Source organism: Elgaria multicarinata, chromosome 17, assembly GCF_023053635.1.
Source record: "Elgaria multicarinata webbii isolate HBS135686 ecotype San Diego chromosome 17, rElgMul1.1.pri, whole genome shotgun sequence".
NCBI classification, from domain to species: Eukaryota; Metazoa; Chordata; class Lepidosauria; order Squamata; family Anguidae; genus Elgaria; species Elgaria multicarinata.
In genome coordinates, this window is record NC_086187.1 from 24,951,611 (window position 1) to 24,965,829 (window position 14,219).

The following is a 14,219-nucleotide window of genomic DNA, read 5'->3' on the forward strand; positions in this document are numbered from 1 at the left end:
GGGTGGGGAGGGATTAACACAGGCCATTCAGAAATACTGGCCTGGATCCAGGGATAGATCTGCCACTGACATTACAGATACCAAGAATAAAACAGGGGAAATCCAGGCTGCTTCTCATAAGATATTTGCACTCCGTATCTGAGCATATCACATGGCATATGAAAAGCACATTTTCGTTTCCAAATGTGGCTTTCCCTTCAGAACATTTATGAGCAGGGTTACCATATCTTCCCCAGTTGTGGATATATTGAGGCCATGCAATGCACATCTATGTAGTATAAAATATATTTTATTGTGTTAATGTGCATTGTTTCATTTCATTTTGTTCATGATTGCTTTTCAATCATAATGGCTATTTATTTACTTATTATATTTAATAATAATAATTATATCACTCTTGATCTAAAATAGATTCTGTAGCTGTGAACATATGAAATAAGGAAGTAAAAAGATAAAAAGTTTAAAATAGCATATTAAAACTGTTCATTTTAAAACAATACCGATAAAAACCATAGCTGGTCAATTAAGGATTGCTTCCTGGAAAGAAAGAAAAAAAAAAGCTGTTTTCAGAAGGTTCCAGTAGCAGTACAGTGTTGGTGCCTGCCTGGGGCAGAGAATTTCAAAGAAAAGGGGCCTCCACATTAAAGGCTCTTCTCCTGATGGACTCCAGTCAGGCCACCAGGAACATACCCTCTGATGACCTCAGTGACCAGGCAGGTTGGTAAGGGAGAAGGCGCTCTCTCAGGTATCCTGTGTAAGTGGTTTCGGGCTTTGTACAATAGTATCAAAACCTTAAACCTGGCCCAGAAGCAAATAGGCAGCCAGTACAGTTCCCTCCACGAAGGAGTTGCATGCTGAAAAGGGGCAGCTCCCCACCACAGCCAGGCTGCTGTGTTGTGCACTGGCTCCAGCTTCCAGGGCAGCCCTGCATAGAGCTCACTGCAGCCATCCAGTCTTTAGGTTACTAATGCCTGTACTGCTGTGGACAAGCTGTGCAAGCTAATTGTTCTCAAAGCAATTCACAGTCTTACTTGCAGATGATCCTTCTCTCCTAGTAACAACAGACCAGGAGCTGCTACTGTGATCAATCAGTGGTATGTTGTGGCTCCTGTTCCGTCAACCCTGGAAGGTGGTTGTGGCCAAAGGGGAGGGCAACCAGGGTACACGTGTCTACTCCATACGATTTTCCTGCTGCCACTATTCTTGTCTCATAAGAACTGAACCGGAGTCTCACCGTGTGTGCATTCATTCCTCGTTTGAATGGGCCTGTGATTGGAAAACAAACTTTGATTGACTGATATTCCATGTTGTATCCACTTACCTCATCTGCCTAGTAGGATTATTCAGCTTCATACATTATCTAGACTTATGAATATAAGCCTTGTCATCCTGGGTTAAGATGAATGGTTTATCCTGCTCAGTATTCTGTCTTCAGACAGGGGCCAGCTGGCCGCCTTCCATCCTACCAAGAAGCTTAGAAGACAGACGCTTTGGCAATATCTGTGCCCCCCATTTTGGCCAGCCCATAGCATCCCATCGGGTACCGAGAGATGCTGTGCCTTCATCCATGGGGGCCTTCTGTCCTGTCTAACTTTGCTTGTCTCCCCTGAAAGACCCGTCTTGCACAGAAATACCTGATCTTTCACAAAAATCACCTGAGCTGGTACCCATCACAGCCACCTGTGCGGAATGGCTGTTACAAGTACTGCTTTTGGATCGTTTTTCATTTGCCCAGTAAATGGGTCTTCCCAAATTCTTCTGTTCTGAAAGAGTGACTAAATTCTCTCTGCTTGCTCTCTCTGTGCCAGTTATGATTTTATAAATCTCTCTTCTGTCTTCATATTGTTTTTCAAACTAAAAAAAAAAAGGTCTGGACTTTTTAAAGCAGGGGTGGGTAACATGGGTGGGTTTGTGTCCAGGGCCCACGTTTCACCCCTTGGACCCACCTGCAGGCTGCTGTCCTGCTGCTGAATTTGGTGCCATGGCAGCAGCCACAAAAACGGTGCTTGGCACCAGTGGCTGTTGGTGATCCCTTTTGCCCCTTTCCTAAACTTTCTCTGGCCTTTATTTCTTTCAAGAAATGTAGCTCATCTAGAACGGAATACGTTTTCTAAGTATAAGTGCACCATCAGTGACAGAAATACCCAAGCGTTATGGGTACAGATTCTTCTGTGGATATGGACTGGGGACAACAAACTTTGCTGTCTGGATTGCGAGGTCCAACCTTTTCCTTATTCTCTCTCTCTCTCCCCCCCCCATCCCTTCCATCTATGAAAGTATTATATGTTTCACTTTGCATAATTTTTTTTTCTTATGTCTGGTTCTGTGGCTGTCTCTCCAGAGTAGGAAGAGAAATATTTTTTTGTTGTGTTAAACGCTTCGCCAAACCTAATTCATTCATTCTTGCAGTAGGACCCTGAAGTAGGTCACTATTATTCCCATTTTGCAGGTGAGGAACTGAGTCTGAGAAGACAAGTGGCTTGCCCACGGCCACCTAGTGAGTCCATGGCTGAGCTGGAGCTTGAACCCTGGTCTCCCAGGTCCATGTGCAACTCTCTAACCACTGGAATGAATGGACTTCCACTGCTCATACTGATCACCTTGCTAATGTGCAAATCTGTTTCATGCACGATCCTGACGTATCTCTGACTTTCTTCTATGCACTTAAACTGAGTCCACTGAAGACAGCCTCCTCCAAGGTTCCTTTCTAACTATAAGATGCTGTAACCCACCTCTGTAACCCACCTTTTTATTGATGCTTAAGGCCAGGGCTATGCATTTCTATTTCATGGGCCTGGCATGCTTGTAAACAACCCAGAAGCTGTTCAGAAACTCATGAATGTTGATAGAAAAATAAAGATGTATGTATGTTTATTTTGAAATGCCACCAGCATATATCTTAGATGGGTCTTCGTCTCTCCTTTCCATCTTGAAATTGACAAAGCAGTTGGGTTGGAATCTTCATACAGGTAGAAGCAGAATTGGGCCTTCAGTTGTGGTACAGAAAGGTTTGCAAGCCATGTGGGGCAGGGGGCGGGGGTCACACCTTGTACACTTTTCCCCGGGAGTCTTTACACTCACCCCACTGTATCCAATGGCAGGTTTTATGAAGGCACTATTTGGGCTGAAACAGTGAGTGGAGCGGATGAGGAGGAGGCCACTCTGTTGATACAAGAGGGCCAGGCTTTTATTTTGGCATGCTGTCAAGAATTCTTGCTCTTTGTGAAGGGGAGAGCGCAAAAGAGTGATGCAGCAGCAAAAAAACCCTCCCAAGTTCACTTTCTTTCTTTGTTTGTTTCTGCGACGCCTGCTTTTAAGACATTTCTTGTCTGAAGGCAACACACGAGAACCTGAGCTTCTTTGCATTAAATCAAACCTTGTCCTTGCTCAGAGTGTTCTTCTTCTTGTTGTTGTCTCTTTTTTCTCTTCCTTCTTTCAGATGTGCCAAACACACCGTTGTTGTGGGGTTCTATATGTTTTAATTTCCTTCCGTTACATTTCCTTCCCCGACTGTAAATTGTTTCCTGGTGGTAGTGGGTGTTTAAAAAAAAAAATGCTAGGCTTGAAATTACCCAGATTTCAGACAGACCATTGATTTTATCTTGACACCTATTAGAGGCGAATCAAATTTCTCTTTTATTACCAATTCCTGAAGATTGAGATGGGGCTGGGGAGGGGGGGAGTGACAGATTTGATAAAACAGGCAGCTGAGAGCTCCTCAGCGCCTTTACCAAGCAACGTTTAAGCGTGAGGCCTGTCATCCCACTCTCCTTTAATTGGGTTGTTGTCGTCGGAAGGAGATGAAAGTATCAGGTTTGGTGTTTGGCTGCCCCGGTCTCCAAGGAGTGCTTACAGCAGCTTTGGTTCCATAACAGGTTACAAGCTCATTCGTTTCATATTTCAGGTGACGTCCTTGTCTGAAGATAGCTGTCAGATCACAGCTCTGGGGCAGCGTAGTCTAGACCTTAGAAAGCCTTCTCTTTTTTGGGAGGTGGGTTGGGTTGGGTTTGGACAGGCCTGCTCTGTTTCTAACTGGAGTCAGTGCCGCTGTTAGCCCAACTCTTGAGGTCCTGCAACCGATCAGCTCCTGAGATCTGCCTCTGGCAGGAATTACTCAAACCCATCTGCTTCTATTTTGCTAATTATCCCATCCTTTTACACTCTTCCAAGGAAAGGAGCGTAAGAGAATATGTAGGGTGACCCTATGGAAAGAAGGACAGGGCTCCTGTATCTTTAACAGTTGTATTGAAAAGGGAATTTCAGCAGGTGTCATTTGTATATATGGGGAACCTGGTGAAATTCCCTCTTCATCACAACAGTTAAAGCTGCAGGTGCCCTGCCCTCTTTTAAATCTGGTCACTCTAGTATAGCTCCTGCAGCTTTAACTGTTGTGATGAAGATGGAATTTCATCAGGTTCTCCATATATACAAATGACACCTGCTGAAATTCCCTGTTCTATGCAACCGTTAAAGATACAGGAGAAGCCCTGTCCTCCTTTTCATATGGTCACCCTAAGAATATGTGGCTCTTCTTCACTAATCAAACCTTCCTGAGCCTTGTAAGGATCAAGCCATACTGGAAACTAGGACCAAAACATCTAAAGGAATCGCCTAAGGGCAGACAGGATTACGATAATTCTGTAATTTAACAAGGGCTGTAAATATCAAGTACACAGGTGCAGATGGCCCATAAAAATCCATTAATTCGGCCATCAAATTTGTTGACTGTCGATTACCAGCATAGTTGCTGTGACCGACGCCGGCTGCTTGGGAAGGATCACCGTCGCCCGTTCAAAGAGCATTTGAGGCTGCTCTTAATAAGCTTTGGCAACCTCTTGGTTTTGCCATTGGTAAACACCTGTCGTCCTTTAAAACAGAGCTGCTTCCAGATTTCAAATGACCCCAAAAGATGGATGCTCGGAATTTTGTTTAAAACAAGGACGTTCCTCTTAACCTAGGGGATTGGTTTGTTGGTGAAAGGGGGCAACCAGATCGCTGATTTGACTTGCTTCCTGTGGCGTTAGGGAGCATACTTACAGAACACGCCTGGCTCCCTGATAGTCCAGATCCTGTTAGACTTGGAGCAGATGAAGAGGCAGTGGTGACACTGGGATTCATTGCAGGGTGGCATCATTTCCTGGTCTGCCTCGCTGGGTTTAGTCTGAAACACCGGGGCTGCCTATAAACTTGATAAAATCATTGGCCGCTTTTAGGTGAAAGAGTGAATTAGCAGTCATTCTTTAATATAGCTGTTTATTTTGGCTTCGCATACCTGGATCCTGAGTTGTGTTGCAATATGTGCCATTAAGCCATGCCGTTGTCTAGGTATCGCCTTAACTTCATTATTAAGAGTCTTCTGTAGCAGAGGCATGAGAAGCAACAGATTTGTCCAGCAAAGATGTTACAGACAGCACCAGAAGAGGCTCTTACATATTGTTATGTAACATTGCTTTAGAGTCAATAGCACGCCACGGGCTGTACAGGGGCAGAATGCAGAAAATAATCGGTCTGTGGCTTCAGGGTTTGCAGACTCATTTGCTCCAGAGGAACCTAATTCAAGATCGAGGTTCACTTCCAAATGAAATAAAGGCTAAATTCCCCTCGGACGCCAGCAGGCTTCATCACAGAAGCATATCTCATAGCTGGCGCCTAGGAGCCTTTCCATATACTAAATATCTATTTAATTTTCATCTCACCTGTGACATCAGTACCACACACAGCTGGGAATCAGTGCAGGCGCTCGCCATTCTAAAAATATCCCAGACTGAAGAGAGTGGAATTTCACTGCTACGGAATACGTGCAGTGGAAAAGATTGCTTGACTCTCAGGAGTTGGGCGTGACAGCTCTTGCGGGTGGGTGGAGCTGGTTTGGGGGTTGCTCACTCACACTGGCCCCTCCGTGTGTCAAAGACGGACGGACGTATTTGGGAGGAGGAGTTGCCTTTGCCACGTGGCAGGCTGCACGCCTGGATTGTTCATTTTGCGTATTCATTAAACAATGATTATATACTGCCTTTCCTCAAGTGTCACCAAGGCGATGGAGAACAATTGAAAGAAATCTAACAATATATTAAAACAAAATGGCATTAAAATATCGAAACTACATTGAAAGAATATTAAAGCCGCTACTCACAATTTAAATGGCCAGATTGATGAGACTAGTCTTAATTATTTTCTGAAAAGCGGGAAGAGAGGGAACGAATCTTAGATGTGAAGGGAGAACATTCCACAATTTGGGATTTGTGGACAAAACCCTTTCGTGCAGGTCTCTGTGAGTGGGGCTTTCTTCAGAAGGGCTTCCCCTGCAGGTCTTGGTAAGTGGATAGGTTCATAACCAGATAGCCAGGCCCTAAGGTTAAAGCTGCCTCAGGCATTGAAATGTCCCGGGCTGTCTCTGCTGTGATCTACGGCTTGTTACTAGTTTGCGTTTGCTGTGCAATGGCATGTCTCCAGTATTCGAGGCAGTAAGCCTGTGTGCACCAGTTGCTGGGGAAGATGGGTGGGAGGGTGCTGTTTCACCATGTCCTGCTTTGTTGGTCCCTGGCCGATGGCTCATTGGCCACTGTGTGAACAGTGTGCTGGACTAGATGGATCCTTGGTCTGATCCAGCAGGGCACTTCTGATGTTCTTATGTTCCCACAAATTTGCAGTATGAATCATTTGTATGAGGGCCCTAGGTAAGTAGTAGAGCACATGCTTTGCAAGAAGGTTCAAGGTTCAATCTCCAGGTTCTATCTCCAAATAGGGCTAGGGAAGAATCCTGCCTGAAACTCTGGAAAGCTGTTGCTGTCAGTCAGTGTCGACAACACAGGGCTAAATGGACCAGTGGTCTGGCTCCGTAAAAGGCAGCTTCCCATGTTCCTGTGTTCACCTGTATTGTGTGAACTTCATGCAGCTCCGGGCATAGCCTGATCTATGTGGACACATGCAAGAAAAAGCACATGTGAGCTACGCTCCGGGGTTCTACACTAAACCATCTATTCTGCTAGTGAAATAAATTCCTTGGATTAGACAAATGTATTCGGTTCACATCATTCGTATAGCTGCACAGTTTGGGATGAGGTGGTTGGTTGGTTGGACATTTGATTTCTACCCCCCCCCCCTCTTTTTTTCTTTTTTCTTTGGTAATTAACAATAAACAGAAGGAATGGAAGGAGTGTAATGAAACTATTGAAGGACTGAAAGCAGTGCATTGACAAATGTTTCTTTTCAGGATGATGTTTGGTTTTGGAATTTCCTGCTGTAAATGAAAGGAAACAAATGCGTCCAGGAGTTTGTCTCCATGGTAGATGTGTTTGGTGCCCAATCCAGTACTGTGCGAACTGGTAGCTTAGTGCGTCACAAGTTGTGCAGGTTCACCCTATTGTTTTTTAGATGCCTGGCTTTCTGAAAACCGGGGTATATTGTAAGACCATTCAGACATTACCCCAAGCCATGGGTTTACGTTACGAGTATGTACTTTGGGCTCATGTGATGCACTCATCTGTTGCAATGTGATTACAAGTTTCCTTGCTTCGCGGCAAATAATAGTTTCGTCGTTTTGTCTTCTGTAGAGTAACCAGATACAAAAGAGGGCAGGGCTCCTTCAGCTTCGACTGTTGTGATGAAGAAGGAATTTCACCAGGTGCTGCATGCCTACAAATGACATCTGCTAAAATTCTCTTTTCTATAGAACTGTTAAAGATACAGGAGCCCTGTCCTCCTTTCCATAGGGTCACCCTAGATTACTTGCTTGACTCTTTGGAATGAAAGGAAACATCAAAGAGGTTCCTGGTTCCTAGACTGCATTAAAGCAAATTGACCAAGCATTACAAATCCACGCCTCTGAGTGACAGTAAATTAGAGGTATTTAGAGCAAAGGGAATCATGAAGGGTGCCCAGGTGGTGCTTAGCCTGCCACTCTTACCTTGAGGTGAGGATGCTTCTGAATTGGACCATCTTCCCTGCCGAGGCTTTAGACTGAGCAGTTTAAAGGCATCCTCATGGTGTCAGGAACACTGAAGAGGCCGGCAGCCTTCTGCATGCAAAGCACGTGCTTGACCACCCACCTCTGGCTCCCTCAATGTCTTTGACACTACAGCATACCTAGCCTGTCTATATTGCATGTTTGTCCATAATTTGGCTTGACTCCTGATTGACTCCTGGTGGTGCAGAAGGTTGACAGCTGCCATTGCAGCAACTGGGCCAAAGTTGCGAGGAGTTTGTTTTTGCTTTCTACTTTGCTCCAAACCTGGTATTAGCAAGTGATGAAATTGAGATATTGATGATTATGTGCGGCAGCCTGTATAACTCCTGACATCCATTCGTGCTCTCAGCTTGTGTGAGGACAGCTTGAATTATGGCTGGAGGTGCCGTCCACCTCCACAGCCTTTCTCTTCTGCCACCCCCTTAGCTCTTGACACCTAGCTCCAGGCGGCATTGATTTTCCTTCACTCCTATAAAAGTCTGTAGCATGGATATTACTCACTGTTCAGATCTTTACTGCTAATAAAAACCTCAGGTTACAGAAAGATGAGAAGGGCCGGGAATTGCTGGATGTCGGCACCCCTGCGCACCCTAAATCTTGGATAGCTTTGGGAGAATAAGAATCGGGAGGTGAAGAGAATGTCTAGAATGATGAACAGAAATAATTATTTAGAATGGTTCCTTTGTCTCCTGCCTCAGTGGTTTCTCCGCAATGGAAGCCTGTTGTGACTTTGCTTTGCAATGGGCTCTTGGAGTGTGCACCGGTTGCTCCAAAAAGGTGGCTTAGCTTTAGATCACATTATAGGTGCAGGCTTCACTCTGCTTCCCCACCCCAGTCCTTGAAGGAGCTGGCATCTTGAAGCCAGGAAAGAAAAGATTGATCAAATCAACGCTGTGCTTGGTGAAGTGGGAGGAAAGACTTCTGAAGAGTGCTCAATTAGCATCTATTTCTGCAAGGAGCCCTGTGTTTACAGGCAGTGGGGCGGCTGGTGAAGTGTTCCTTATGCAAATACAACCCTCCCTCCTTTCCCGCTCTCCTCAGCTCTTCGGAGTTGAAGGGAAAGCGAGAGTCTTAAAAGTTCCGTGGCTGCTTCAAGGAAGACCTATTTAAAATCAGCTGCACTGTGACTTAATTGGATCCATATGCTTGGAGAGTGAGCTTCGAATAGTTACGACTACTACTTTGTTTGCAGCTGGTCGGTGGAAGGAAAAGCCTGGTTATGGCTCAGAGGGTTGGATCCGTCAAGGGGAAAGAACATCTCTTAATTTTTAACGCTCACAAGCGACGGAAGTGCTGGTTCTGGAGGCTGACATTTATCTGTGTTTCAAAGTGCTGTGCGGCAACAGCTTCCTTGGCGCCTGCAGGGTGCGGGTGGCATTGAAAGACAGTGATGGTCAGAAGGAACTGTAGATGTTTCCCCAGAAGAGGACAGAAGCTTCAAGACTTGGAAGGTAGACCCCCAAAGAGGCTGGAAGCTCTTAAGTAGGTAGCTCCTGAATCCTGTAGCCATGAACTTTTAGTTTAGTTTAGTTTAGTTCAGTCCTCAGAATGGAACAACACACTTAGGAGGAGAAGGCTATCAATGGCTACTAGTCCTGATGGCTATGTGCTACCTCCGGTATCAGAGGCGTGAGGGTGCTGTTGCACCTGTGTTCTGCTTGTGGGTTTCTGGTGACAGCTGGTCGGCCACTGCGTGAACAGAGTGCTGGACTAGACGGACCCTTGGTCTCAGCCAGCAGGGCTGTTCTTGTGTTCAAACAGCATCCTCAGGTTAAGTATTCTTCTCCCTACCAGTATCAAGTAGGAAATCAGCTTTCCCTAGTATGGTGCCCTTGAGATGTTTAAGAACCTTGTTAAACGGCCCTGGTTAGGCCTCATCTAGAGTATTGCGTCCAGTTCTGGGCTCCACAATTCAAGAAGGACGCAGACAAGCTGGAGCGTGTTCAAAGGAGGGCAACCAGGATGATCAGGGGTCTGGAAACAAAGCCCTATGAAGAGAGACTTAAAGAACTGGGCCTGTTTAGCCTGGAGAAGAGAAGATGGAGGGGAGACATGGTAGCACTCTTCAAATACTTCAAAGGTTGTCACACAGAGGAGGGCCAGGATCTCTTCTCGATCCTCCCAGAGTGCAGGACACGGAATAACGGGCTCAAGTTAAAGGAAGCCAGATTCCGGCTGGACATCAGGAAAAACCTCCTGACTGTTAGAGCAGTGCGACAGTGGAATCAGCTACCTAGGGAGGTTGTGGGCTCTCCCACACTAGAGGCCTTCAAGAGGCAGCTGGACATGCATCTGTTAGGGATGCTTTAGGGTGGATTCCTGCATTGAGCAGGGGGTTGGACTTGATGGCCTTGTAGGCCCCTTCCAACTCTGCTATTCTATGATTCTATGATTCTAACATCAGAAGAGCCCTGCTGGATCAGACCAGGGGTCCATCTAGTCCTGCACTCTGTTCACACAGCGGCCAACCAGCCATCGGCCAGGGACCAACAAATCAGGACATGGTGCAACAGCACCCTCCTACCCATGTTCCCCAGTAACTGGTGCACATAGGCTTATTGCCTCGGATACTGGAGGTACCACATAGCCATGTGTTACCTCCAGTATAGTTCAGGACAAAAACTCCCAGCATGCCTGGTGATTGGTCGTGCTGGCTGGGGCTGGTGGGAGTTGAAGTCCAAAGCGTTTGGAGGCCACCAGGTTGGGAGAGCTTTGGCTATTGGGCGGTATAAAAATCTAATAAAATAAATAAATAAAAGGCTGCAGTGAAGCTTGGCCCTTTCTCCTGACATCCTGACACTTGCTTTCCCCTGCAGCTGATAGCATGGAGCAGGGGCGGGCGGGGAGGTGTGCAACAGGGCCTCCGGAAGACCACCTCCTCCCAGGCAAACCTGACCGCTTGATCTTCAGTGGAGGGCTTGCTTTGCACACAGTACACAAATCTGGGCTTTCTCTGCCATTGCACCCAGGATTTAGAAGTTCCTTTCCCTGGAGATTTACCAGGTCCCTTTGCTCTTTTCACCTTCCAGTGAAGATCTTTTGCCACACACACACCCCCACACACTTTCCTGTTTTGTCTCCACTGTGCTCTGATATTCTCTCTCTTCCACTCCCCCCCCCCCCTCTCTTTGCTAGGTATACTTTTTAGTTCTGTCGTGAGCTACTTTGGATGCTCATTATGAGCAGAAAAAAATGGGATAAAACGTGTAAAAATCAATCATGATTTTGGAACATGGTAGATTTTACTACACATTACGGAGGGGAAAGTGAGATACTTTACGTAGGGATGCCATTTTTCTGCAGCAAAACTATATATATTTTTGAAGCACGTAGTAGAACATTGATAGGGTTTCCTTTGAAGTTATATTTAAGGCAAGTCTCTGGGGATTCCAGGGGTCCTGGTTCATCTGCCTAGTATATTTTCATTACTCTTTCTCTTTCTGGTGTCCCCCCCCCCCCGCCTCCAATAAAATAAAATGTTCCAGCAAAGCAGCATTGTAAGGGGTAGTAGATTGAGGTCTAGAGACACAGTGGGGTCCATAGCAGGTCTTTCGGCATGCTGCTGCCTTATCCAGTCTTCGATAACTTTAGAGGTTGGGACCTGGTATAAGGGTGAAGGGTGGAGTGTGGTGTTAATAAATGCACTCAACGCCAAGAATCCAGAGTGATAGATTCATAGAATCATAGAATAGCAGAGTTGCAAGGGGCCTACAAGGCCATCTAGCCCAACCCCCTGCTCAATGCAGGAATCCACCCTAAAGCATCCCTGACAGATGCTTGTCCAGCTGCCTCTTGAAGGCCTCTAGTGTGGGAGAGCCCACAACCTCCCTAGGGAACTGATTCCACTGTCACACTGATAACTCAGCCTTTCAAAGTGTCTTGCTATTGAACCATTAAGCACTTTGCTTCGTGCCTGAATGTGAGCCTTTCGTTTCCCAAATGCCTTCCACTCCCTGTCCCCTTCCACACACCTCCGTTACACTGCTTGCCATCCATGGCACCGATCAGCCTGTCATCAGCTGTCCTGTCGTCTTGGAATCATGACAAGCTCCGCGCTAACCTGACGCTTTCAGAATTGGTATGTGGCTGAGGCAGGTTGTGAGTCAGCAAACTATTGGGGCAGAAACACCTTGGTTAAAAGGATGTGTAGGTAGATTCAAATTAATTACAGATTATCAGATGCTGAAAATGCACAGCAGGGACCTGCTAAGATGATCATTAAAGAAGGAAATACGCACATGGGAACGGTGTGCGAGTGTGTGATGTACATCAGTACAGCTTTATAGTAAAGGCAGCTTACAAACGTTTGTTTCGTCATAGAATCATAGAATCACAGAATAGCAGAGTTGGAAGGGGCCTACAAGGCCATCGAGTCCAACCCCCTGCTCAGTGCAGGAATCCACCCTAAAGCATCCCCGACAGAGGGTTGTCCAGCTGCCTCTTGAAGGCCACTAGTGTGGGAGAGCCCACAACCTCCCTAGGTAACTGATTCCATTGTCATACTGCTCTAACAGTCAGGAAGTTTTTCCTGATGTCCAGCTGGAATCTGGCTTCCTTTAACTTGATCCCGTTATTCCGTGTCCTGCACTCTGGGAGGATCGAGAAGAGATCCTGGCCCTCCTCTGTGTGACAACCTTTTAAGTATTTGAAGAGTGCTCTCATGTCTCCCCTCAATCTTCTCTTCTCCAGGCTAAACATGCCCAATTCTTTCAGTCTCTCTTCATAGGGCTTTGTTTCCAGACCCCCTGATCATCCTGGTTGCTCGTCACTCCTTTGTTGTTATTAAAAAGAAAAAGAAAGAATAATAAAGTCTGTAAATAACCGCTGGTTGTCTGTGCGAAGTCAGCCTCTTCTCCAGGCATCGAAGCAAAGAAGCTTTAAGTTTGGAGGCTTCTAAGCTTTCCTGGTTTTTTTTAAAGGTCCATTAGTGGCAGGGTTAGGTTCAGTGAAGTGAAAAGCTTTTCATCCCTTGGATCAGCCACAATAAACGTTGAAAGAGCATCTAAGAACGCAGGGGGAATCCTGGTGAAGGAAAGTATGTGGCTGTTTTGGAAGAAGAGGCTGGGTTGAAGCAACCTGGCGTGCAGTGGGCTTGTGGTCGCCTGTCCTGATGGTCCTTCTGTAGCGACACACTTTGCATTTCCCAGTGAATCCTTTCTGGCATTTTCTCCTCCAAAAGTTTATGGCGTTCTGAAGCCGGCCACAGACTTGCCACTGTTGGGCAATAGACTTCCTGTTGATGTAATTGCTACTTATGTACAAATATCATAAACAAAGATGCTGATTAAACCTTTGTGGGTATTCAGGTGCTGGGAAAGTTTCTCTTTATTGTTCGCTCTCATTCTTCTGTTATGCTTCTCTTATGATGTTATGCAGCAACAGACATAACTTAGTGTTAAATGTATGGAAGGACATAAACTTTTTGAATTGTTGTTTACTGTCTCTATTTTTGATTAGTAATTCCTATATCCAGTGAGAGAGGACAGGGGCATCAGAGCTGTTCTCCACACAACTTTGAGCTTCTTCGATGTTGGAAAAGCTTTTATTCCATGAGCCAGCAGCTTCTAAATTTTTCTACTATATCATTCAGTAGCAGACACTCTTTTTCTGCCCTTGTATTACTTTCTTTTATTATACTCTGTTTTCTTCTTGCCTCTCTCTGAAAAGCCAGGTTTACTGCAGTGCTCTTCAGTTCTCTTAGACCTTTCATAATGACAATCACTCCCCAGTTAATAGTGGATTTGGGTGAAGGTTTGCTTACAAATCGAGATTGACCACTGTTTCTGAATGCGACCAGCCTCATACATTTGGGAGTGCGGTGCAGGATGTCGATGAACAACAGCTTGCATCTGTTGAAGTAGACTACACTCTATGAAAGCTTATGTCGGAATAAATTTGTAAACCTTCTAGGTGCCACAGGACTCTTCATTACTTTAACTCAGTGGTCTTCAACTGGTCCAGACCCAAGCCCACCTTGGACTCCCCAACCTGCAACATGGGACCCACTTTCACAATTTTCTCCATGCCCAACCTGGCGGCAACAGCTTTGCCGTGCCCCATCTGGACTGATCTTGCAACCCACTTTGGGGTCATGACCCACCAGTCGAAGTCCACTGCTTTAACTAGTTTCATGTAGTGAAGAACAGGGTAACTCCATATCTGATCCTACACTGGAGCTGGATGATAGACATTTCTAAGGGCTAAACTGCACCTTTTTTTAGGGTGGGGAGGAGACAGTCTTTTTATGAGCTTA

At 45.8% G+C, this 14,219-nt stretch overlaps 1 protein-coding gene across 1 annotated transcript in view; it reads left to right on the plus strand.

Moving 5' to 3' along the window:
* MAD1L1 (mitotic arrest deficient 1 like 1) overlaps positions 1-14,219 on the plus strand; it is a 466,163-nt gene that overhangs the window by 232,817 nt on the left and 219,127 nt on the right. The gene's annotated exons all lie outside the window — the stretch shown is intronic.